Source organism: Carlito syrichta, unplaced genomic scaffold (genome assembly GCF_000164805.1).
Source record: "Carlito syrichta isolate Samal-C Ts95f unplaced genomic scaffold, Tarsius_syrichta-2.0.1 Scaffold303138, whole genome shotgun sequence".
NCBI classification, from domain to species: domain Eukaryota; kingdom Metazoa; phylum Chordata; class Mammalia; order Primates; family Tarsiidae; genus Carlito; species Carlito syrichta.
This window is the reverse complement of record NW_007247234.1, coordinates 59,327-84,514: the sequence shown is the minus strand read 5'-3', so window position 1 is coordinate 84,514 and position 25,188 is coordinate 59,327. Positions and strand designations below refer to the sequence as shown.

General features: G+C 37.5%; 1 long non-coding RNA gene across 1 annotated transcript in view; it reads right to left on the bottom strand.

Annotated features, from left to right (window-relative positions):
• Window positions 1-1,739: 1,739 nt before the first annotated feature.
• Window positions 1,740-25,188, bottom strand: part of LOC103260174 — a 25,871-nt gene continuing 2,422 nt past the window's right edge. The window contains exon 2 of the long non-coding RNA XR_504271.2: window positions 1,740-2,121. This is a non-coding gene — a long non-coding RNA (uncharacterized LOC103260174). The remainder of the gene's footprint in view (window positions 2,122-25,188) is intronic.

Here is a 25,188-nt window from a genome sequence, read left to right as displayed (position 1 = left end):
TGGAATTCCAGATCTAAAGTGATACCAATCAATATCATTGTGTTTCTCCCGTAATGCTGAGCAGCTCAGGTGCAGGAATGGAGTAGGCAGACAGATTGAATCAGGGTTGAAGTTCTGCCAGATAAGAAATAATGGAGGGAGTGCGGTGACAGAACTTAAGCATACTTTCTTTGCAAGGGAATAATTATATTGACACAGTACAGACTCTAAAGCTGGGTGAGGAGGACAGTGAGAATATAAGATGAGTGAAAAAATTGGCAGTTCACAGATTGAAGACTCAAAGATTATTTTAGAAAGTGCTCAGCTGGGAGCAGGAAGGATAGTGAGCAGAGGACTTGAGATTTAGATTTGAGACTGGAGGGGTGGCTATTGAGGGTGACCTTGGGAAGGGTGGTGTGGCAGACTCTTCCAAAGGCCACAACAGCATCTCTCAACCCATTGGGTCCTCTACAATGTGACAATGCCATACCCCCACTAAGAGGTGGAGTCTTACTCCTTCGACTCGTATCTGGGCTGACCTTAGAACTTGCTTATAACCAACTGGGAGGAAGTGAAGCTTTGTGACTTCTTAGGGTAGGTCAGAAAAGGCAATGTCTTTTCATCCTGGACCTCACAGAATGCTCCCTCTGGGGGAAGCCATCCATCATGTGGGTAGTTTCACCACCCTAAGTCTACCATGCTGGAGTGCCTGACTGACCCAGCTGAGCCTAACCTTCCAGCCACCCCTGCCAAAATACCAGATGTGAGTGAAACTGTCTTAGACCCCACTAGAGCAGCCAGCTAGGCACCTCTGAGTGACTTGATACCACAAGGAGCAAAATCACCCCGTTGAGCCTGGCCTGAATTCTTGACCTATATAGTGAAGTATGATTAAAATGTTCGTGTTTGTGATTTGCAAGTCTCTTTTGTCCAGACCACTCCCATGAACTCCAGATTCATACATCCAAATGCCTTCAGAATGTCTCCACTTAGATGCCTAATAGGCATCTCAAATTTAACATGTCCAAAACTGAGCTCCAGATCATTCTCTCAAACGTGCTCTCCCCTGTCTCAGTTAAAGGCAATTCAATTCTTCCAGTTGCTGAGGCCAAAATCTCTGGTGTCACCTGCACTACCTTCTCACGCACTCTGTATCTAATATATTAGGAAATCCTATGGACTAATATATCCAGATTTCAACCACTCCTCACCACCTCCACTGCCACAACCCTTGCCCAAGCTGCCATCATTTTTTGCCTCAATTACTGAAATATGATTAGATTCCTTCTCTGCTCAGACTCCTCCAATGGCCCTCCATCTCAATCAGTGTAAATAAATGCCAAGGTGTAGACTAGGACCTGCGTGGGCTTCCTCACCTCTCTGTTCATCCCTGTTCCTCAGGCTCAGCTACAATAGCTTCCTCCCTGTTCCCTAATCGGGATAGACATAGTCCTGTCTCAGAGTCTTTGCTACAGCGACTCTCTCTGTTAGGAAACTCCTCAGAGACCCGCGGAGCTAGCTCCCTCCTTTCCTCTGTGAGGTCTTCTATTTACCCCACACCTTAATTTCAACCTGTCACTCAGAGACACCTCGAAACCTCATTCCTTGATTGTCTGTTCTCCTCTGCATGTACCACTGTGTGGCATGCCATATATTTTACTTATTCATTGTCATTTCCCCCACTTGGATATAAGTGTCACAGGGCATGCAATTTTGTCCACTGTTTACTGCTGTTTAGATGAGTACCAGGTACACAGACAGCACCCAAAACAAATTTATTGAATGACAAAACTTCTCAGTACAGATTATACCATCCCAATCAAAGGACAAAATAAGGGAAACAAAGAAGGGAAATACAATTTTAAAAAATTCTAACAAGAGCTATATAATCATAGTTTCCATCTATTACAACTTCATTCAATCACTATTCACAATTTTCTAACTGCAATCCTGATGAATGCAACAAAGTTCATTTATTTTTTGTGATATTCTTCTTTTGATTTTGAGTCTTTGCCATCTTGGAATCCTAAGAGAACTGCATCAGCCTCTAGTATAGTTGTATCTGTTGTTCCTCCCAGGAATCTAGATGTAAGTTCAAGATCTAATAGACGCAGTCGGACCCTGGTTCCTTTCTGGTATTTCCTAGATAGAAAGAAAAAATAATCCATTAATTCTGAATATCATAACATGAACAACTAGTTTAAAAACAAATCCAAATTCTAATTTTAATTTGTGTTGGCTCAAGATAAAGAAGATAACACTGGTATCTGAGAAATAGTTGTATGTGACATAAAAGTAATTCGAGCCGGGCTCGGTGGCTCAGCCTGTAATCCCGCGCCTTTGGGAGGCTGAGGTGAGTGGATTGCCTGAGCCCGCGGGTTCGAGACCCGCCTGGGCAGCGAGACCTCATCTCTACAATAAATCCAAAAATCAGCGGGGCACGGTAGCGCGTGCCTGTAATTCCGGCTACTTGGAAGGCTGAGGCGGAAGGATCGCCAGAGCCCAGCAGGTCGAGGCTGCGGTGGCCGGAAGCGGCCACTGCACTCCAGTCTGGGTGACAGAGTGAGACTTCCACTCAAAAAAAAAAAAAAAAAGTAATTCGGTTATATCAAAATTTTCAGCTTAAAGCTAGCTGCCTTAAAAGATTGGCTAGGCACAGTGGCTCACACCTGTCATTCCAGCTCTTTGGGAGGCTGAGGTGGGAGAATTGCTTGAGCACAAGAGATCATGTGAGATCAGTCTGGGCAACATAGTAAGACTTTGTCTCCACAGAAATTTTTTAAATTTTAAATTTTAAAAAATTAGCAGGGCATGGGGGCACATGCCTATAGTCTCAGCTACTCAGGAGACTGAGGCAGAAAGATCACTTGAGCCCAGGGGGCCAAGGCTATAGTGAGCTGGACTCACACCACTGCACTCTGGCCTGGGTAACAGAGACACTGTCTCAATAAATAAAATAAAATAAATAAAGATTTCATAGCCCCAGTAAAAGTGTACTTCAAACTGAAATTCAAACAAGTCAGTTCTTAAAACTGGTGTTTATTTTAATATGACATTTATTTTTAAAGTCAAAGGGTATCAATAAGAAAGGTTTTCAGATAAAGTTTTCCTCCTAAAATTAAAATATTTTAAAGTAAAGTAAAATTTTACAAAAACAAAATGAAAAAAGTTTAAGTACAAAGTACTTTATATTTGGGATTGATTGCACTGTTATTAACATGTAATGCCAGTTGGATAAACCTGGAGGACGTTATGTCAAGTGAAAAAAACCAGGCACAGAAAGACAAACACCACATGATCTCACTTACATGTGGAATCTAAAAGGGTTGGACTTAGAAGTAGACTGCAGCCTCAGTTTTTACCAGGTCAAAGGATACAAAATTTCAGTTAGACAGGAAGAATAAGTTCAAGAGATCTGTTGTACATCATGGTGATTACAGTTAATAACAATGTGTTGTAGACTTAGAAATTCCTAAGAGAATAGATTTTAAGTGTTCTTACCATAAAAAAATGATAAGTATGTGGGGCGATGCATATGCTAATTAGCTAAATTTAGCCATTCTGCAGTGTACACATATTTCAAAATAACATGTATACACAATAAATATACACAATTTTTATTTTCAGTTAAAAAACAAATAAGTTAGGGGAAAAAATGCAATGCCAGCCATGACATACATGATGACTCAGTTTGGTCAATAAAATATTCAAATATTTTATAATACCAAATGAAAACTGATACTCATTTGCCTTTCTTCCTTAATTATTTTAAGTTTCACCTCAACATACAGAACAGCAAGAGTGAAAATACTGCTACCAATTAAAAACCACAAATCTTTAAAGATCTAAATATATACTTTACTCTAATTTTAAAATTAAATATACAAAAATAAATATGTATATGTGTGTATTTGACAGCAAAGATCATATTTTCTGTGTCTTTGTTTAAAAAAATTTGACCTATCCTCCATGTTGCAGATAGAAAAATGATGGTACACAAAAGTAAAGCTACTGGCCTGATGCTTCTCAGGGGTACAAGAGGATTCACAGATCTTTTGCTCTTCCTTTTCTTAAGTTTTCAATTACCTGTGACCTCTTGGAAGAAGAGTAAACTTAATCCCTTTAGGAATGGTAAGAATGTATCACTTATAATCTTATAGCGTCTTTCTTATTAAATAAAACATAAGCTGCCATCACTCATTCTTTCGATTATTCTCCATTAGAAAAATGGTTACTTTCAATGGTAACAAATAATGAATTAAATAATCAGGACAAATGAAAATCTCCATAGCGTCACACAATGTTGTCTATTTTTTAACATCCTTTTTTTTAATTAGAAAAAAAAAAAACCTAGATAGCAGTTTTTCAGAAATCTACTCCATATTAAAACCAAAGAATACTGATGTCTTGAAAGACAAATAGGATGTCTCCACTGAGCACATTCAAAATGGAAATAGCCTGTGCTTTTTAACTGCTGTTGGATTCTTTTAACTTCAAGTGCTTGCTGCTGACTGATCTTCATGAACTCCAGCCTCAATGGATTCAATCTAGCCGCTCCCAGGACTGCTCTCTTCTTCCGTGCACTTTCTCAGACCATATGCTACAGTAAACGAGTCTGCGCATCTGAGTTGTATAGGAAAAGGGCAATTAAATCTGGGCTTGCATTTCTGTATTAAGGACATAGTTTAAAGACTTTCCTTTGGAGAGGTTTTCAACATTCTTTCCATAGACATTCTTTAACATCTGTCAGTGCATGGTACTGATGGTTCTCATAGACTTAAAATAGAGAGAATCTCTGACTAGTTCTTTGATATAAATATACTAAATAATACAAAACCAACAAATACAAGGCTTGGATTGAACTTCAGTATCCAAAGAGAATATTGTAAGGAATTCTGACTTTGCTAGTCAAATTAGCTGTCTTGCTGTAATCATAATTCTCAGAAGTTTTAAAATAGTTCTTTTGAAATCATTAACCGTTTGTTTTCATTCCAGTAAGTTAAAACTGTTCCGGTTTTTTCTGACTTTCCTGCAATTCCTTAAAGTTAAGGCTATTGAAGTAAATTTTTCTTTTTTTCCCTTTTCAAGAGAAAAAAAGGAAAATGTTTCTAATGGTTTAATTAATACCAATTTGTTTTTTTCTAATCCACACAAAGGCTCACCATCATGCTGATCTACATGTAAAGCCAGCAACCATGTCCCCATATATATGTGTGGGAGCATGTGGGAATGTGTATACTTTGCTCTTTAATGAATTGTCTGGGCCTCAATTTCCTCATTATTGAAAAGCACAAGGACAGGAAGGATTTAAGTCTTGTGCAGTTGTATAGTTTCATTCCACTTTCACACAATTTATGTGTGTGCAAACTGATAGAGCATAAAGTGACATTAAGTGCAAAATTGATTAAATTTACTCACAAAATTCAAAATTTTAAGCTCTTTTTAGTTATATAAAATGTTGACAACTTTGAATATTCAATTAACAAGTGAACCTTTATATGCAGACTACTTGGTGTTATTTCACATTGACCCCACTTTTTTTTTTGAGTGGGAGTCTCACTCTGTCGCCCAGGCTAGTGCCATGGCACACTCACAGCCACCCCAGCATCGACCTGCTGGGCTCCAGCGATCCTTCCACCTCCGTCTTCCAAGTAGCCGGAACTACAGGTGCATGCTACCACGCCCGGCTAATTTTTGATTTATTGTAGAGATGAGGTCTCGCCAAGTTGCCCAGGCTGTTCTCAAAACCACGGGCTCAGGCAATCCACTCGCCTCGGCCTCCCAAAGTGCTGTGATTATAGGCTAAGCCACTGAGCCCGGTCCTCAGCCCCACTTTTTAAAAGTACAATCTGCCATGCTTCCTTGACCCATCCAGTCTACTGCTTCTTTCTGTTCAATTTCTGAGACGCCCATCAAGAGTCTCTCGTTTGCTCTTCTTAATCCCGACATGTTCATAAATATGCAACATTTCATAACACCTAGCTGATTTCTAAGCAATCTGTTGAATAAGTGACTAATTATTTAAAATATGTACCTCTCTGTTTTAGTAAAGCTCTTCACTGTACTATCTGTGCTGATCAGGCACAGCAGCTGTGGCTAACAAAATAAAGGAGAGCATTCAAAAGTTCTACTCTCCAATATTTCCATTCATCATCAAAATTTTAAGCAGCACAAATCTTAAGTCCTAATTTACTATCCCAGGTCATGAAAAGGTGTACATTGAAAATAAAAATTATTATAATTTCTGCTTCCTGAATTACCAAAAGACCTCTGAAAAAAATAAATGATTATCATTTAAAAAATACTATATAGAGTGTGCCTATCAACTGGGCCAAAATAAACAACGCAGATAACTGGTAACTGAAAATCCACGTGCCCTCATGGCAAGGAGCAGAGGAGACTGTTCATAAAACCAAAATGCATTTCTTCAAACTGCACTCATCCTAGATAAGGATTTTAATCTCCTTCTGCAATTCTAATATGAATGTATGATTTTGTTTTTCCTTAAAGCCAAGTTCCTTTTAACCTTGCCCTACTAGTATCTTGTGCCACCACAAAGAGAAGTTTTGTCTCTTGTTCAAGCATTGATTTATTTTACAAAATGTCAACATGGAGCATTTTTTAAAAGTCCAGTAAATAGCTCCAGTTTTTGATAATGCGGATTATGCATATAACACATTAAATATGGCATTAATAATGACAGTGACAATCTTTTCTCAGTTACAAAATAAGATGTGTCAAGAAATGAGGGAAAGGAAAATCCTATCACTCAACACCCATATCAGTTCTATTTTAATAAAGAAAGTAAATGTTTGTTGCTAGTCAAAATATAAATATATACATACAGAGGGGGCAGGAAAAAAATCCAAAGGAAATAAGAGTAAATGCTTTCAAGCACCTGACATATGCTGATGACTAAAACTGAGATCAAATCTGACACTAATATTATGGCACCTAAGCAAAAAGGGATACATTTTTGTAATATGTAATTTTCATTTTATGAGAAAGAAAACAAATATGCTTATTGGCTGAAATAAGTTTTGTCAGTAGAACAGAGGTTTGACTGTGACCAACTACCAGGAATTTACTTTTTTCTGGGCTGTTATCTGTAAAATGAAGGCAATATCCAAACTCACAAGTTAGATATGAGGCTTAAAGTTTTATAAGGTATAAAAGTTAATAGACACAATAAATAGGAGCTATTGTGAAATTCTTTATATTGATACTTACAAAGTACAATGGACAACTGAAAGGATAGTAACTTCAAATATAGTTTCATCAAAGATACTAGATTAGTGTTCAAATGGACCAGTCTAGTAGCAACCTTCAATATATATTTAAAAAAACGACAGGAGAACAAACCTCATAAAAGGTGTTCTTTGAGTTTGGGGATTTGGGGCTGAGGGAAGAAAATAATGAAGTACAAAGACTATAATTTGTAGGCGCAGACTTGGTATCTCTACAGGGACTCGGAGCTGGGAAGCATAAGAGAATACATGTGGAAACCAAAAAAGTTTTTGTCTTAAAAAAAAATACTGACAGCCAGGCTCGGTGGCTCAGCCTGTAATCCTGCGCTTTGGGAGGCTGAGGTGAGTGGATTGCCTGAGTCCGCAGGTTCGAGACCTGCCTGGGCAACTTGGCAAGACCTCATCTCTACAATAAATCAAAAAATCAGCCGGGCATGGTAGCGCGTGCCTGTAATTCCGGCTACTCGGAAGGCTGAGGTGGAAGGGTTGCCAGAGCCCAGCAGGTTGAGGCTGCGGTGGCCGGGAGCGGCCACTGCACTCTAGTCTGGGCGACAGAGTGAGACTCCAACTCAAAAAAAAAAAAAAAAAATACTGATACCCGGGGTCTAACCCAGACCTGCTCCATCAAAACCAATAGCATAGAGCTGGAGATTCAGGCACATTTGGGAAAAAGCTCCCCATGTTCAAAATCACTGGTTAATGTGTTCATAAGTTATTCTCTTAGTGTTTGTTGCAACTGAATTCCAAATGGTTTGTGGTAGTTTGGGTCCAAGTTGAACCTTGCACAATTCAAGCCTTAATTTCCCTAAAAAGTGCATGCAGTTTTAGACATTACATAGAAGGTCGAAATTAGAATTAGAACTACATGTTTTAAATATCAGCCATGAGAACAGCAAAACTGTTTTTCCACTATGAAAATTAAAGAGATCAATATGTATTTTCATCTAAACAAAAGGCTGAATCATCTTAGCTTGGCTATATTATATAAGGCATAAGGTTTACTTCTGTTAAGGTTATACCCCCATGACCAAAAGACGTGAGATTTTCAAAGTCAAGTGCACAATGCTCAAAAACTTAACCCTTGCTAGAGTACACAAGAGTTACATTTTAGCTTGATGAGTGTCTTATGGCAGATGTTATCCACCAATTCCCTTATTCTTGAAACATCCTTCAAGATGTGCTTCCAAGGTAGAACCTCTTTTCAGATTCCTACTGAATTAATTCCCTGAACTTCTGACGACATTAAGAGCACAGCAAAGTTCTAAATTCATTTTGCCACTAATTTTTAGTTTTCTTTTGATCTTGTTTCTGTCTCTCTGAATTAGTTACTTACTAAATAGGTGCTGTTGAACTTTCAACAAACAGATGAGACTTTATCAGATGACTTCTGGGAAGCCAAACACTGTTATCACAGTAGCCTACATGGGCTGGCAACTTTTCATAAAAGAATCAGACCCATGCCACAGAGTCCATGCAATCCAGAGTGTTTTAAACAGCCTCCCCTGTAGGACAAGACCCAGTGTCAATGACAGGAGGAGGCGCACAAATACTCCTGTCCCAGCCTGACTAGGCTTAGGTTAGGCTGGTTTTAAAAAGACTCTCGTAGCTCAGAATAGAGTCCATGACTTGACACTTACAGGCCCTGTCTGGTATCTGCCCTTTGTGCCCCCAACTCTGGGTACATTAATCAAACACTCCAGTTCATGCTCTTTATTAAAAATGGAGGACACTGAAGCCTAGATGATTCCAAAGTTAAAAAGAAAATCGACTCCACAAGTACAGAAATGCCAGCTTTTTAAAGGCACTTCATGTGAGAAGGTGATTTTAGGTCATTGCCAGCTCAGTAAGAGTCAACAATGTAGTTTTGCTTCCCCCAAAAAGTGAATGCAATTTTAAGCTGAACTAGAAGTATATATTCCATATGATAATGTATACTCCACATAATAATCCCAATCTCCTTTCACTTTTCTGACCATATCTAGAATATTGTGATCTGTCTGTTTCGAGCAACATAAAATTAGCAGGTCATTGATAAGTGAAATCTATCAAGAAGAGGTTGGTAAAAGACTCTTGTACTATGTTGAATGAATAATTTAGGGGGAGGACGGTATTTAGCAGGTGGGAAAAAAAGTTTAAAAAAACAAGAAAGAGGACCTTGAACCTGTCGGATTTGAAAGTCTTTACTATTTAAAATGTGAGAGTACTTATATTCTGTGACTAGTCTGTGTGCCCCCTCCAAGAGTAGAAATAAGGCAAATGGTTAGAAGCTATAGGATAGCAGACTTAGTAGATTTCAGTGTAATATGAGGAAGAATTAACAGAGCTGGCTAAAAAGGGAATTGGTTGTGTTGTGTATTAATGGTGGGAATCACAGGAATTTTCAAAATCGATGACCACTGTGGCCGTGAAGGAGTTTGAATTCAGTAAGGCAGAATTAGATGCCTCTCCAGGTTTCTTTCATTTCTAAAATATATGAATCTGTGATTCAAAAAGCCTATTAGGTCTCCCCACCAGGACATATGAAAGCTGAAAAGCAGGTTAAAAATGGAGCAGCCAGACAGTTAGAAGGTAGGTCAGGTGTATGGTGAAAAATATTTAAATCCAGTTATCTTTCAGTCTACCTTTCATTACTTAACTCTTTTGACCATGAAGCACAAAACTCTCATTAGTGATTTACCATATGCATAGGTGCCTTGACTTATTTCCAGACAGCAATATCCACTATGTACAACTAGCTTATTCATCTGGCTCAAATCTGAAGCTAAAGATGATTCTGGACATGATTCCTGGCTGGTGGCAGCTAAGTTGTGTTTCAGATAGAACAGTCACTGAGACGACCAGGCAACACAGATGTTTCTCAACATTAATTTCTTTCCTAGGTAGGTAAGTCTCCTCTAGTACACCAATTCAAATGTAGTCACCTTTTTCTGTTACCTCTTTGACTCCTTAATGAATCTATCTCAGTGTGGTACTTTTGAACTTCCACTTTGGAGCACTGCATCACACTCTACATAGTAGGCACTGGATACATGCTTAGAAGATTTTAGTAAATGTGCTCCTTCAAATGCTATGTAAAACATCTGCAACTTGTTCTGCAAGTGGGGGTCTGAAGTCTTTGGACAAGGCTGCATTCCACCACCTGTCATATGTGCTCCTTAACTTGGCTTCCGATCTCAAAGCTGCATTCACTTATTTTAATCCCGAGGAGCAGCATAGGTGTTGACAAGGTGTTACTTAGAATGTTCCAAGTATTCCCTGATCTCTGGGTCATTCCTGTCAAAATGGGAGTGTGACTGCACAGTGACCAGGGTGCTTAAACTCAGCAAGTTGATATTTTCACTTCTGGTCTGAGAAAAGAAATTGCTTCTGAGCAGATTGGTATTTCTAGGGTAACTTGGTTCTAAATGCTAATAGAGTAGAAGATTGTCAAGTGTCAAATAACTTTGGAATAAATTCTGTCAAAATAAGAAAAATGTTACAACTGACAGAATCTCTGAATTTAAAAAAGACATCAAAGCATCTACTCATGATTTCAAATTGTAAATAACAGCTTTTTGCTTGCTTGTGTTATTATTTTGGTGGAAGTAGGAGGTTGAGGCAATTTCCTTGAGATTAGATAATGCTATTATTTTAAAACTTTTACTATCCAGAATGTAACATTCAAATAACAGAATTCCAAAAGAATAGCATTCAGTATATTTTGACTAATATAAGTATTGCTGAATAAGTTCTTATACTTGTAAAGTAAAGCAAAACAGTAGAATATTGACTTAAAATTTTTATCTTTACCACTAAGAAGGAATTAGTAGTTCCTAATACGAAGTTCTAATTTTGATGAGCATTCATTTCCTCTATCAAATTCTATTTTATAGAGGTTATCTGCATCTAGCTTTCCTTGCCCATCCAAATGGACTTTAAAAATCAGTGGTTAGAAAACAGAAAAAGATTTCATGGTCCTAGAGCTTTTTAACTTGACAAGGAAAGATAGATTAAGGAACAGCAGGATTCCGTCCAGAGAGCATATATCATATCATACTCATAGGTAAAGAAAGTCAGTTTATTGGTTTTGTTAATAAAGTTATCAAAAGCTAAGTAAGTTGTCAGAAACAACTAAAACTAGGATAACAAACAAACTGACAGTGTTTAAGAACAATTCTCCCCAATGCACTCCTTTGACGTAAACAACAATGTGATCATTATATAAACTTGGGCAAAGTAGCTGCTCAGTCATTACTGTTTAATAGGAGTCGTCATAGTTCCTACCTTTGCTAGGAAGATTGTACAAGATAACGCATATAAAGGATTTAGCAAATGCTCACTGAAAGTCCAGTCAGGATAGGCCTCAATTTAACAATGAAATAATTCAGGTATACGGCCAGCTTCTCTCTGTCGTAAGGTCTGGCTGTAAGGTTTTCTAGAGCTGGCTAATTGACTGGCAAGAGGTTGTCTACGTGGGGAATAGACAGCACTTGACAAAGAAGTTTTCAAAGACGTTGTGTTTAAAGAAATTAAGCTTAACTTTGACGAGTGTCACTTAGCTAAAGGTTTCTAGTCTACTGGATAAGGAACAGCAGCTGAACTTTTGAGAAAGTGTGTCTTAGAGGGCCTTTCTGTTGACAGCAGGAACCAGGTGACTAAGGATATGGAAACAGAATGTGAGCCCTGAAGGGGATGGGCCCCGCAGGAGTGCTTCCCCTGGGCCTGCGGCTCTAACCAGCCAATTTGCTCATTGGTTCATTCAGCAAATTGCTTTTTAGAGGCCTATCTGTGGCAGATAGTGCTCTAGATGTGGAAATAACAGGTGTACAAAAAAGAAATGGTACCAGTAATTTAGAGTTTACACTGTGTAGGGAAAGACAATAAACCAACAACCAAACCAAATAGTAAGTGTTGTACAGAAAATTAAGATAAGGTGACTGAGCTAGAAAGGGACTATGAGACATCAGACTAGATAGTGAAGAAAGGCATCTCTAGAAGACGGGATATTTAAGTGGAGCCTTGAATGACAAAAAGGAGCCAACTGTGCAAAGATGGGGCAGAACATTTCAGGCAGAGGCACAGTTAGTTCAAAGGCTCAAAGGTAGGGGAAAGTTAGCAGGTTTAAAACACAAGAAGGCCCTGTGCTTGGAGAGTACAGGGTGACTGTCATGATTTGGAGGTCAAAGAACAAGACAGGAGGCAGGCCATGTAAAAGGCCCGGGGTTTATTTAAGCGTTTTGGAAAGCCCGTGGAGAAGTGGATGATCAAATTTCCGTTGGTAAGATCATCCTAGCTGCTCTGCGGAAAATGAATTGTAGGGGACAAGGGTGGAAAGACACTGTAGGGAGGCTTAAGTGCTAATCGGGAGACTTCTTTGTGGCAAAGGTAGTGCAGTGGGAGGCTGTGCTGGCACACCACGTTCCAGGCTCACGGCAGCCGGAGCTCACACCACTGATGAGACTGTCTGTCTTGGTCAGAATTCACTAAGGATCATGGTGGAGTCGAGCCTAGTCTTTTAACATACTGCCTGTATTCTTCTTGGTTTGACAAACAATTCATTCAGGTGTAGAACCACCCACTTCCTGTCGGAACTGGCTTAAGCCTGGCTGTAAGGTTGTCTAGGGCAGGAGAACTGACTCCACAGGATTGGATTCTTATGAAGGCAGACAGCGGTTGAGAAAGTTTTTTTTAAAATGTGTTGGGATGTGGGCAAGCAGGTCTTTTTTTATTTTCTAAAGCAATATGTACTCCTACGTTTGCTTGTTTTTGTTTGTTTGTTTTTGAGTCAGGGTCTCATGCCGTCACCTAGACTGGAGTGGAGTGGCACAATCATGGCTCACCGCAGTTCTCAATCTCTTGAGCTCAGATGATCCTTCCACCATAGCTTCCCAATTACCTGGGATTACAGGTGTGTGCCACCACGCCAGGTTAATTTTTCTATTTTATAGAGAAGAGGTCTCACTGTGTTGCCTAGGCTGGTCTCAAACTCTTGGGCTCAAGCGATCCTCCCACCTTGGCATCCTGAAGTGCTAGGATTATAGGCGTGAGCCACTGTGCCCAGCCCATTGGCTTGTTTATATATTTGTGCATTAGTCTTTTGGGGCAGCTATAACAAGATACTACAGACTGGGTGGCTTGAACAACAGAAATTTATTTTCTCACAGTTATGAAGGCTGAAAGCCCAAGATCAAAGTTTGGGCCAATTTAGCTTTTGGTAAAGGCTCTCTTCCCAGCTGGCAGAGGCTATCCTCTCGCTATGTCCTCACAGGAACCTCCCTGGTGTAGGCACATGTAGAGAGGGCTCTTTGATGTGTCTTCCTCCTTTTATTAGGTCACAAATCCCATTGGATCAGGGCCCCAACCCTAAGACCTCACTTCACTTTATTGCTTACCTACAGGTTCTATCTCCAAATAGTCACATTGAGAATTTGGGCTTCAACATATCAACTTGGGGGGATAAAATTCAGTTCATAACAAGGTGCTATTATCATAAGAATTCCCACTTGTGTGAGCAAATGTAAATGTCCAATTTATTTGAAAGGCTTATTAGTCACACATTATGTGCCAAGCAGATATTTAGAAAATGAAGAATAAGTCTGCAATCTTAAGGAGTCTAGCAGGGAAGATAAACAACCATGAGGAAATGTGGTATATTATGCTACAGGTATATGCAAATGTTCTGTTAGGAAGGAAATACCAAGGAACTCTAAAGAGGAAAGCTGAAATTTATGTTCAGCTTTACAGTATGCATAGGAACTCACCAGTGAGGCACAGAAGAAAATCTAGACCCACCTCAAAAACAACCTGTGTGAAAAAGGTCTTCCTCTGACCAACCTAGCCTGAATGAATCCTTTTTCTGAGTTTCAAGAATAATTATTGTTTGCATAGTTTGTTTGGTCATTAAAGAAGTAATGCTCTGAGATCTGACTTCCATTGTCTTAACTACTATTTAAATACTTTGCTATCAACAGCTTTTAATGATTGGATTCTTTGTTTACTAACTAGAATGTAAGTTTTTCCAGAGTAAATATCTAATGAATTCTTTAACAGAGTTGGAGCCCAGCATACGGATGTTGTTTTGATTTGATGAGATTGAAGGATGTAACAGAAAGTGCTTAGAGTGAGATTCAGGAGCTTTATAATCTGGTTCCAGCTCCTCACTAACTAGGTTATTACTGGCTAATTTCTCTGGGTCTTTATTTTTGCCAAAAGAGACAGGTGAGTAGATATCTATACTTCTTAAAAGGTCTGAACTTTCTTGAACACATTAGTTCAACATCTAATTCAGCAACCCCATCTAATTAGGGTTGATCTTAAGGTTTCCAACCTCTACTAATTTTTATAGTCTCCTTTCCCTTCCTGTTTGAATTTTATGTAAGTAATTAAAAGGCCATAAAAATGCATTCAATATTATATTTAACATAAAAGGGAGAAGGAACAACTAAAAAACATTCTATTTCAGTCCTTAAAGTTTATATTTTAACCTTAAAATACAGTTAACATAGAGGTTAACATCCAGTACTGTATAGCAAATTGTTCTACTTCAAGTACTATATGAAAGATGAGGACAGATAATATGGCAAGCCAATTAAGGAATACTCACTCACCTTTGCTTTCCAGGGGTCAGATCTACACATTTGGTTTAAACATTTCATGATATACAGCTCATATATTTAAACAAAAACCACTCCAGATGTACACACAAAAAACTGCTAAAATGTAAAACATGTAAATCACATACTTTTTAGTTTGCAACAGAGCTTTATCTTTAATGAACAAGTAGGTTAAGAAGAAACAACTCAATTAAAAAGCTATTTCTAAAACAACTCCGAAAATCACTACTTTAGCATTATCAAAAAAAGAAACTTCCATCTGAAAAGTGGTTACAGTTCTAACTTTACAGTCACAAACTCTTTAGTTGAATTACATTAAATAAATTGGCTGTTAAGAACTAGTGCTTGCAAAAGTAATTCTAATGCCCAAGTATGGGATGGGCTCCATGACCACAAAACTATGCCAGCTCTACCTTTTAAATAGAGTTTGCCAAAATGAGTGTGTTATTAGCCAGGCTTGGCTGAAACAATCCATTGCCCACAAAGCTACTTTAATGTACTGTCTCTATTGAAAATCACAGTAATCCAACAATACATTACGATACTTTCCCATCACGGCAGCAATTCCCACCACAGGCAACACTTTGTCTCCAACAAAGAAGCCTCACATTCTATGTCTGCAAAAACCCCAATCCTGACTAGTACTGTATGGCTGCCAAGAGGAACATCTGTGTGCTCGACAGTACACAAAACTGGCTCTTTTCTTTTTTTCTTTCTTTTCCTTTCTTTTTTCTTCTTCTTTTTTATTTCCCAGACAATAAGCTGTATGACTGCTTGGTAAGGAAATGGTCTCTCATTCCCTTCCTCTTCCCTTTTATTTGTTTGTTTGTTTGTTTAATACAAGTCAAACAACTACATCTGCCATCCACTATTACTTTAAGTCCAAACACTGAAAACACAGTAAAGTTCACTTTCTGATTTCATATGAGTTTAGACTTGTGATCAACTCAAGAGTATTGACCTTAAAGATGAATACCACTAGATGTATATTAATAAGGAGTTGCCCAATTCTGAGAATACTCCAGAATACTTATTTTTGTTTGAAGAGTGACACAACCAAATCAAACACTAAAAATGGTAGTTCTTCAGAGAGTAAAAAAATCTTATAAACCATATGTTCCCTGTAGAATATTTACAATGTAAGCTAGTATTTTCATACAAATATTACATTTTGATATTTTGCACCAAGAAAGACTGTTATGTTTACTTTCACCTCAAGGTAATAATTTGGCTTTAAAAAGTAAAAGAAATTGAGGTACAGGAGACAAATGCATAAATACAGGACTCGTAATTAACCAGAGGAAGATTACATATTACCAGCCTGCACCCTAGAACAACAGAAAAATCCCCTAGTTCATTCATGATCAAATAAATGCAAATTAAATCTAGGTACTTTTGCTATCAATACGGTTAATATTTAAAAAGGGGGTATCCATGTTTGCAAAGGAATGGACAAGTTAGGATTTTAGATTTGTACTAACTTTCTAAAAGAGAACAATTTGGCAGTATCAATGTTTATACCAATTGGTCCAGAAATTCTACTTCTAGGATTTTATTCAACACAAGTGAGAAGAGATGGGCATTCGGATGTTTACTGTACTTTTATTTAAAATAGAAACAATTTAGAAACAGCCTAAATATCTAACTATAGGGGGCTGGTTAAATAAATTATGATACATTTCTGCAAGAATTACTATATAAACAAAAATGTTTAACATGAAATAAAAATGCTTACTACATAGTAAATGAAAATGTCAGATTATAAACTATGACATATGACGGCAACCCATCTTTTATAAAAATCTATGCTTGCTTAGAAGAAAGAAAAATGTTAGGCAGGCACTGTGGCTCATGACTATAATCCCAGCACTTTGGGAGATGGAGGTGAGAGGATTACCCGAGTCCAAGGTTTCGAGACCAGCCTGGGCAACTTGGCAAGACCTTGTCTCTACAATAAATCAAAAAATTAGCCAGGCGTGATGGCGCACACCTGTAGTTCCAACTACTTAGAAGGCTGAGGTGGAAGGATCAGCTGGTCAAGACTGTGATGACTGTGAGCATACCAATGTACTCCAGCCTGGGTGACAAAGTGAGACTCCAACTCAAAAAAAGAAAAATGTTAATAGTATTATATCATGGTGGTGTGAGAATATATTTCTCTATTTTATAATAAAAATGCTCTTGGTTTTATAACAACAAAAAAACTTTCTTATAGTATTGCCTCTTAGAATCAACAGTAAATTTAATTATCATTAAGGAAATAAAGCATAACTCATTTCTTATCAAAGATATAACATTTTCCTGGGTTTTAAAAAATTTTTCTCTTGAAAATCATGTTAAATTTCACCTGAAAGCTATAGTAAGACAGATAGGAAGAGACAGTTAAGTACAACAATTTAAGGTACTGAGCCAGAAAAACCTTCGATCTGTCACTTTAAGTTGTAGAGGGCAATCACAAATTTTTTTTTTTTTTTGAGTTGGAGTCTCACTCTATCACCCAGGCTAGAGGGTAGTGACACGCTCCCAGCCACCACAGCCTTGACCTCCTGAGCTCAGGCGATCCTTCCGACTCAGCCTTCCAAATAGCTGGAACTACAGGCATGCGCCATCAAGCCTGTCTTGCTTATTCATTCATTCATTCATTCGTTGTAGAGATGAAGATTTGCCAAGTTGCCGAGGCTTGTCTTGAACCCATGGGCTCAAGCAGTTCTCTTACCTTGGCCTCCCAAAGTGCTGGGATTATAGTCGTGAGCCACCACGCCCTAATGAAGACACAATTACAGCTTACTGATACTGACTGTGATTGCCTGAAAAATTAGAACTGTTAACTGTACCTCTAATTTTTTGTAGTCTGAAACAATATAAACTACAGATAACTAAAATTGTGTCATTGTATATGCTTTTGTGTGTGTGTGTAGTTACTGGTCGAAGTGGAATAAGTAAAAATAAAGTTTTTATTCTTTATATCAAAGACAAAGCAGACTGTTTATTATGACCTTTCATGGTGTGATATTACCTTATATTACAAAACTGGATTAGTAAAGAAATCACTTTCTGATTTTATTTATTATTTAGAGTTGAGGTCTCACTCTGTCACCCACACTGGAGTGCAGTGGCACACTCACGGCCACCCCAGCATTGACCTGCTGGGCTCCGGCGATCCTTCCACCTCAGTCTTCCAAGTAGCTGGAACTACAGGCATGCAACACCACACCTGGCTCAGGCAATCCACTCATCTCGGCCTCCCAAAATGCTGGTATTACAGGCTGAGCCACTGAGCCCAGCGCTTACCTTTTTAAAAAGCCCTTGTGAACATAACTACATTTAAAAATTTACTGCACAAGCAACATTGTAATAAAGAATAAAACAAAACAAATCAGCCTGGTCTCAGTCATCATCAGAAAATCTGTTATTAAATATTCCAATATAGAAGAGTTCTTTAAGAAGTGTACCTTTTAGTTCTCTTGTCTCTTTCCATAATGTTATCACTATTCTTCCTGCCACCTTGGTACTTGCCTCATTTTTCTATATTGTTTAGAAGTAAACCACTTCTAATCTCCTCTTAGCTGGGAAACCAAATAATCTTATCAAGAAATACATGTCAGTGTGGGATGATGACGCTCTTCATGAGGGCTAGAAGCAACATTTCTTCATTTTTAGTAAGAATTTGAGGTATTTGGGGGATGTGCTGAAGGTTGATTTCTGGGTTTCATCTCCAGATATTCTGATTCTTTATTCTGGGAATGAGATGAATGAACTGCGTATTGAGTAAAATTCTCTGGTAAGAAGATACCAGGTTTCAACAAAGAGGTTTCATGGCCACTGTTTTTCAAACTCCCTATTATTTCAGATTCTCTGCTGTGTTCTGGAGAGCTGCCATTATAGTAGTTTTAGTCTGGATAAATGAGGCATTATCATACATATCATCTGGTCCTTTGGTTTAACCTTCATCGAACATCTTTCATAATGCCTTTGCTAGTAAAATGAACCCTTTTACTTTTCTAGGAAATAAGAGCATTTTGATAGCTGATTCGAAAAAATGATTTTTAAAGTTTCTCTTATAAATTTTGCATTTGACATTAGTCTTACAGGATGGGGTATATATTCCAAATTTGGAAAGAACAATAGACAAGTGATTAAGAAGTCCTGCCTTTATTGCACAGCAAAATAAACTATACAGCAGAATCTTTCTTTTTTCACCATCTCCAAAGGAGGCTTGTAGCTTTCCCACAGTATCCGGTTGCTGGTCTAGGTACACACACAACCTAGGTGATAATTCACTTAGATTTAAACTACTTTTTTTCAAAGCCAACTTTTCCAAACAATGCATCATCTACATTTTAAATGGTGGGTGAAATTCTACCACCACTCCCCAAAAAAGGGACAAGGAGGTGTATTGTACTGGACAAAAGAAATGGAGAAAAGTATTGACAGTACAAGCAATCTATAGCACCCTTGGGGTAGAAAGAACTGTTGAAAGAGTTTTCTCACACATAAAAAAGCAATGAGCATAGAAGATTTATATTTATTTAATTATTTTTTGGACCTAGGTATTGCTGTGCAATAAAGGCAGTCCTCCTAAATCAACATACTGCTTATAAAATACTATCTAAAGAAAGCCATAATTTTTTAAATACTTATAATCCCTTTTCCCACAAATAGATAAACCAGTGATATAAGCCTATGCCTAAAAATAAAATTAAAGTTTTAAATCATATTAGTGAGACTCTACTCTCAACTCTAGAAAAAATTTGTCTTTAAGAAAAGGTGAGACATATAATCTTAATCGTTTAGAAGGATATATGAAAATCCTCAAATCTTCTAGCCCTTCCTTGACTCCAAATGTGCTTGTATAACATCTTGATCAATTCATTGTGCAGTGTCCCACTATACTTCCAGATCACCGACTGAAGAAAGAGGCTCCAAATAGCACCAAGATGTAACTACTATTCTCTGAAGCCTATATTATTCTCTGTATATTACATTTTGTGTTTGTACAGTCTTAAAGCCAGACAGAGATTTCAGCTCACTTGCCCCACGTAAGCAATTATTGATAAGAAAGACATCTGCAGAACAAAACAAACTAAAATTAGTATAAAAATTACATTCTCAGGGGTCTCTGAGAAGTTACCTAGTCAAATTTCCTGCCTTTAGTCCTCCTAAATCAACATACTGCTTATAATGAAATATAGTTCTTCCAACATTTTAGCCTCAGTTATTATTTTTTTTTAAGTCAAATTTGCTAGCACAAACTAATGAGCTGGAAATGAGCTTGAGAAGTTTGGGTTTAAATGTTGAAAAGTTAAGCTCATTGCCAAAGATAAGTCAATTGCAATGAAAGAGGAAACTGTTTCAATAATTTATTCAGATCTAGAGAAGCTAGGTATGTACATCTTCCACTGCACTATTCATCCTAAGAATATATGACTTGAAAATTGCTAAATAGGGAGAAAGGGATTAAGGTACAAAATGTTTTTCATGCCATGCTCATGCTAGTTACTGAGACCAGTTGCTGTGTCAGAAGAAAAAACATAATGTATGCATTTAACTTATTGTAATGTGGTCAGATGGCAAGGAACTTTGTTGAAAAGGTTAAGGAAGCTAAATCAGATGGAGCACCTAAAGATCCAAGACCCGACTTAGACCCCTCTGTGGCAAGCAAAGTGTTTACTGAGGGGACAAGACATTGAAACACAATAAACTTAAAACTGCAGGGTAAAAAGGAGTGCATTTCTGGTTTGCTCAAGGAAGCTCAGTACAATATTTTAGTCCAAGAGGGGAGCAGATTAACAGATGGCAACCAAGACTGCACACTGACTCTCTATTGCCGATCCAGGCTGCATTCAAGGAAATGATACATTTGGAAGAAGCATGGCACTTTTGGATGAATATAAAGTCATAATTCCAAGAGATTCACAAATTGTCATTAGCATGAACAATACTAAAAGCTACCTCAAGATGGCTCAATTTCAAGAACTATGCTCAAAGCCAAGGAAGGCATGACATCTCTGGCATTTTGAAGATGAGTCTCAAAATCTAAGAATTATCCCCAAGTTTCTGACTAAATGTTCCAACTTCAAGCAATGTTTGTATCCATCTGGTTCCATAAAACTGGTTTCTTTCATGAAACTTCTATAAATAAAGCTGAGAAGACCAGTTCTAGAAGTCTGGAGAGTTGTTATGGGGGTCAATGTGAATTTACCCAACAGTTCTTAAGAATACCAGTGTTTTTTATTAACTTGATCAAAACTAATCTGTAGGCAACACTAGAATAGTATTTTTATCAACACTAGACTAGACTTTTATCACTTAAAGTTAACTAAATGTCTTGAAATTGTTTTTAAATACTACATTAAAAGTTAAATTATCTAATAGGCTAATTACAACTATGGCTTTAATATCAGAAAAAAACTTATGTTGTTTACAGATAAAATAAATTTTGAATATATGGCCCACTTTCAAATCAAACAAACAAAACCCCCACAGCTGTATATCCCTATCCTAAATCACTCAGGAAAAGGAGATCTCTAGAAGAGTCTTTAAAAAAAAGTTGCAGCAAACTCAATCAAAACTACTCCAGTATCCTTCCACTAATTAACAGTATTTTTAAGGAAGAATCAATAATTGTATTTCACTCCAAGTGACAAGATCTAATATTAAAAGATTCCCCATTATCCTTTTTCCTACTTTTGTTAAATTTTGCTGTGAATATCAAGAGTTCTCCTCCCAGCTGTGAAGTCAGTCTAGCAGCTGCCTTAGCTAACCATGCCAACCCTACACCAATACATAAAGACAGCTGCCTTGCCTGTCCTTACAGATGAAAGAAGAGTGCTAAAAGCCTAGAAAAATCTTTAGTACTGGCAATGGCTGTGAAGGCAGCTGCTTGCCTGTCATACTGCTGTAGAGTGTGCTATGTGACAATAGCTACAAGAGCCAAAGGAAAGGATGAAGACAACCAATTTCTACCAATAACACATTATATTTCCAAATTGTTTTCATCATGAAATATTACACTGTTTGTGATACTTTTAGTTTTAGATTCTTCAGCATTCTATGCACAAAAGCTAAAACTCACTCTTACATAATATAAAGGTGAGGTCATGATCTCTACTTTGATTTCAATAAATTAAACAATAAAGAATCCTGAAGATTTGTGCCCAAAAATTCTAGATTCACAAGTAACAATGATTTTCTAACATGAGCATTGTTCTGTTTTTACATTAAACATTGTTATAATATTTTAATGTATGTTTTTACATCAAAATAATCTGAATATCATATCAGAATATAACTGAATTTAAAGCAGACAATAATTTGATAAGAACTAACTAACTGCAACCAAGAGTATTTCTGTATTAGTAAAATGTCCCTCTCTGCACATATTCAATATAAATTAAAAGTCTAAGTAGAGTTCATTAGCAGAATTGATATTAATATTTCCCTTTTAGGAAAAGTTTTTACTTTAGTAAAAAAGCTAACTATATTTGATTATCAAGATATTTGCAATTTACTCTGAAATACTTAAAATATACAGTGCAATATCTAAAAAAATAAATACACAGTCCAGGGAATCGTCAACTTTAGTCATAATAAAAATCTATATTCCAGAAGTGGTTAATGTAAGAGCCTCTACTATCTGTATTTCAATGGACAAAAGACTTTTTGCTAATCACCATATTGAATATCAAAAAAATTTCATTGGTGAAAATAGTGCTATAACTAACATGATGCATATTAAAAATGAGGTATCATTTATTAAATAAAAAGTATTTAAGAATTACAGGATAGCTAAAAAGACTGCCCCTCCATGCCCATCATTCTGTCATCCACTATAGCATGGATGCTTCTTCCTCATGGATAATGCCTTCCTTTAAATTAGACATTCCGATATCCTGCTGTGAAATGTGAAGGATTCTGTTTGCCTAATACTGGCCATGAAGAAAGCAGAATTCTCCCTTAAGTGACCTGTTTACTGCAAGGTGTTGGTCAGAGCCTAAGAGCTGAAAGATGGGTTTTCTCAGATTACAAAAGCTGCCTGTACTTGCTTATTAATATTTAGCTAATATATTTCTATATATGTGTGTGACTAAAATTGCAGCAGAATTTGGTCTGAGGTCTGCTTTCATTAGAACTTAATAATGAGAGCCGGGCTCGGTGGCACAGCCTGTAATCCTATGCTTTGGGAGGCTGAGGTGAGTGGATTTCCTGAGTCTGTGGGCTCAAGACCCACCCGGGCAACCTGGCGAGACTTCATCTCTACAATAAATCAAAAAATTAGCTGGGCATGGTAGCGCGCGCCTGTAGTTCCAGCTACTTGGAAGGCTGAGGCGGAAGGATCGCCAGAGCTCAGGAGGTGGAGGCTGCGGTGGCCAGGAGCGGCCACTGCACTCCATCTGGGCGACAGAGTGAGACTCCAACTCAAAAAAAAAAAAAAAAAAAAAAAGAACTTAATAATGAGGCTATAAGAAGCAGCTAGTCTTTCAACTTTCTTTGGACGCTACCTAGGAGTAGGGCATGACCACACTGGCTTGGGTCAGTGTGTCAGTTTGTTGTAAAACATGTATTGGACACTTAAGAATAATCCTATTTAAAGTTATAATCTTTCCAAATACACAATTTCAAATTCAACATACGACTTTTACTATGAAGAGGCATTTTAAAATAATAATGAGATAAAATTATCTGGATAGGAACATATTACTTTACACATAAATATATAAAACATATTAAGTTTCAATTAAGCTGGTGGGTAATTTTGGAAATTCCTAGTAACCTAGTCACATGAAAGGACATTTAGAGACCTGTTATAGTTTACTGGGGAAAAATATACATATATAATTATACAGACAGAACAACTAAAGAGGCGTTGGCAGAAAGCCTAACCACAAGGTAATATATTGATAAACATGAATTTGTGTTCTAAAGTCCCTGAGTGAGAGGACTAAAAATAAATAGTCCTGCAACAAACCTAAGTATATACCTATATAGGGAACGTGGCAAATGATGTAGACAGCATTTTAAATTTGTGGAGGAAAAAAAACAGCTATTCAGTACATCCTATTGGGAAAACTGGCTATGCATCTAGAAAAAAGAGATTAGATCCTAGATCCTCACACCAAGCCATACTGATATATGTCGTATAATGTGTACAGGGTTTCTTTTCAGGGTAATAAATATGTTCTGAAATTGAACAGTGATGATGATTGCAAAACATTTTGAATGTACTAAATGCCACTGAATTGTTCACTTTAAAATGATGAAAATGGTAAATTTTATGTATTTTATCATAATCAAAGTAAGTGGCAGATTGTTATAGAAACTAAGAATAATCAAGCTTTGAAAATATGATACAAAAATAAGGGGAAAAACCCCTTTTGACCTCAGGGGGAGAAAAGCTTTTCTAGATAAGATACACAAAGCACAACTATTCCAGGTATATCACACATCATCCTAAAACTTAGTGGCTTTAAGCAACAACAATCATTTATTTTGCTCAAAACTCTGAAATTTGGGCAGGACTTAGCAGAGGCAGCTGGTCTTTGCTCCATACCATGTCTGTTGGGGTGGAGTGATGAGGGCTGGAGGATCCATTTCCAAGATGGCTCATTCACATAGATGACACATTCACACTGGCTATTGGTTGCTGTCTCCTGGACCTTTCTGCAGGGTGAGGCAGCTACAAGATGGTGGTTATATTCCAAAAACATCTTCAGGAAGTGGAAGCTGCCAGTTTCTTAATGCTTAGGTCCAAAAATTGGCACAATATCATGTCTGCTATATTCTATTTTCAAGGACTCATACAACCTAGATTCGAGGGGAGATAACAGACCCCCTAAGGGGAGCAGTGTCAAATAATTTGGAGGCCATTTTTAAAACTACCATAGTAACTCATATAGGAAAACATGGGCACACTTGACTGCATCAAATTTTAAACCTTGCATGAAAAAGAAAAAGCATGAGAGAGTTTGAAAAGAATATTAGAATAGTTAAAAAATTATAAACCAATAAGAAAACTATAAACAAAATTTAAAAAGGACAAAAATATGAATGGTCAATTCATGGGAGAAGAAACTAACTGACTTACAAAAAGATGTTCAACATAACTTTACAGTGACTAGGAAAAGGCAAATTAAAATATCTTACCTACCAGGCTGTTAAGTCTTTAAAAACTTTGTTAAAAAAACAACAACAAGCCGGGCTCAGTGGCTCAGCCTGTAATCCCGCGCCTTTGGGAGGCTGAGGTGAGTGGATTGCCTGAGCCCGCGGGTTCAAGACCCGCCTGGGCAGCGAGACCTCATCTCTACAATAAATAAAAAAATCAGCCGGGCATGGTAGCGCATGCCTGTAATTCCGGCTACTCGGAAGGCTGA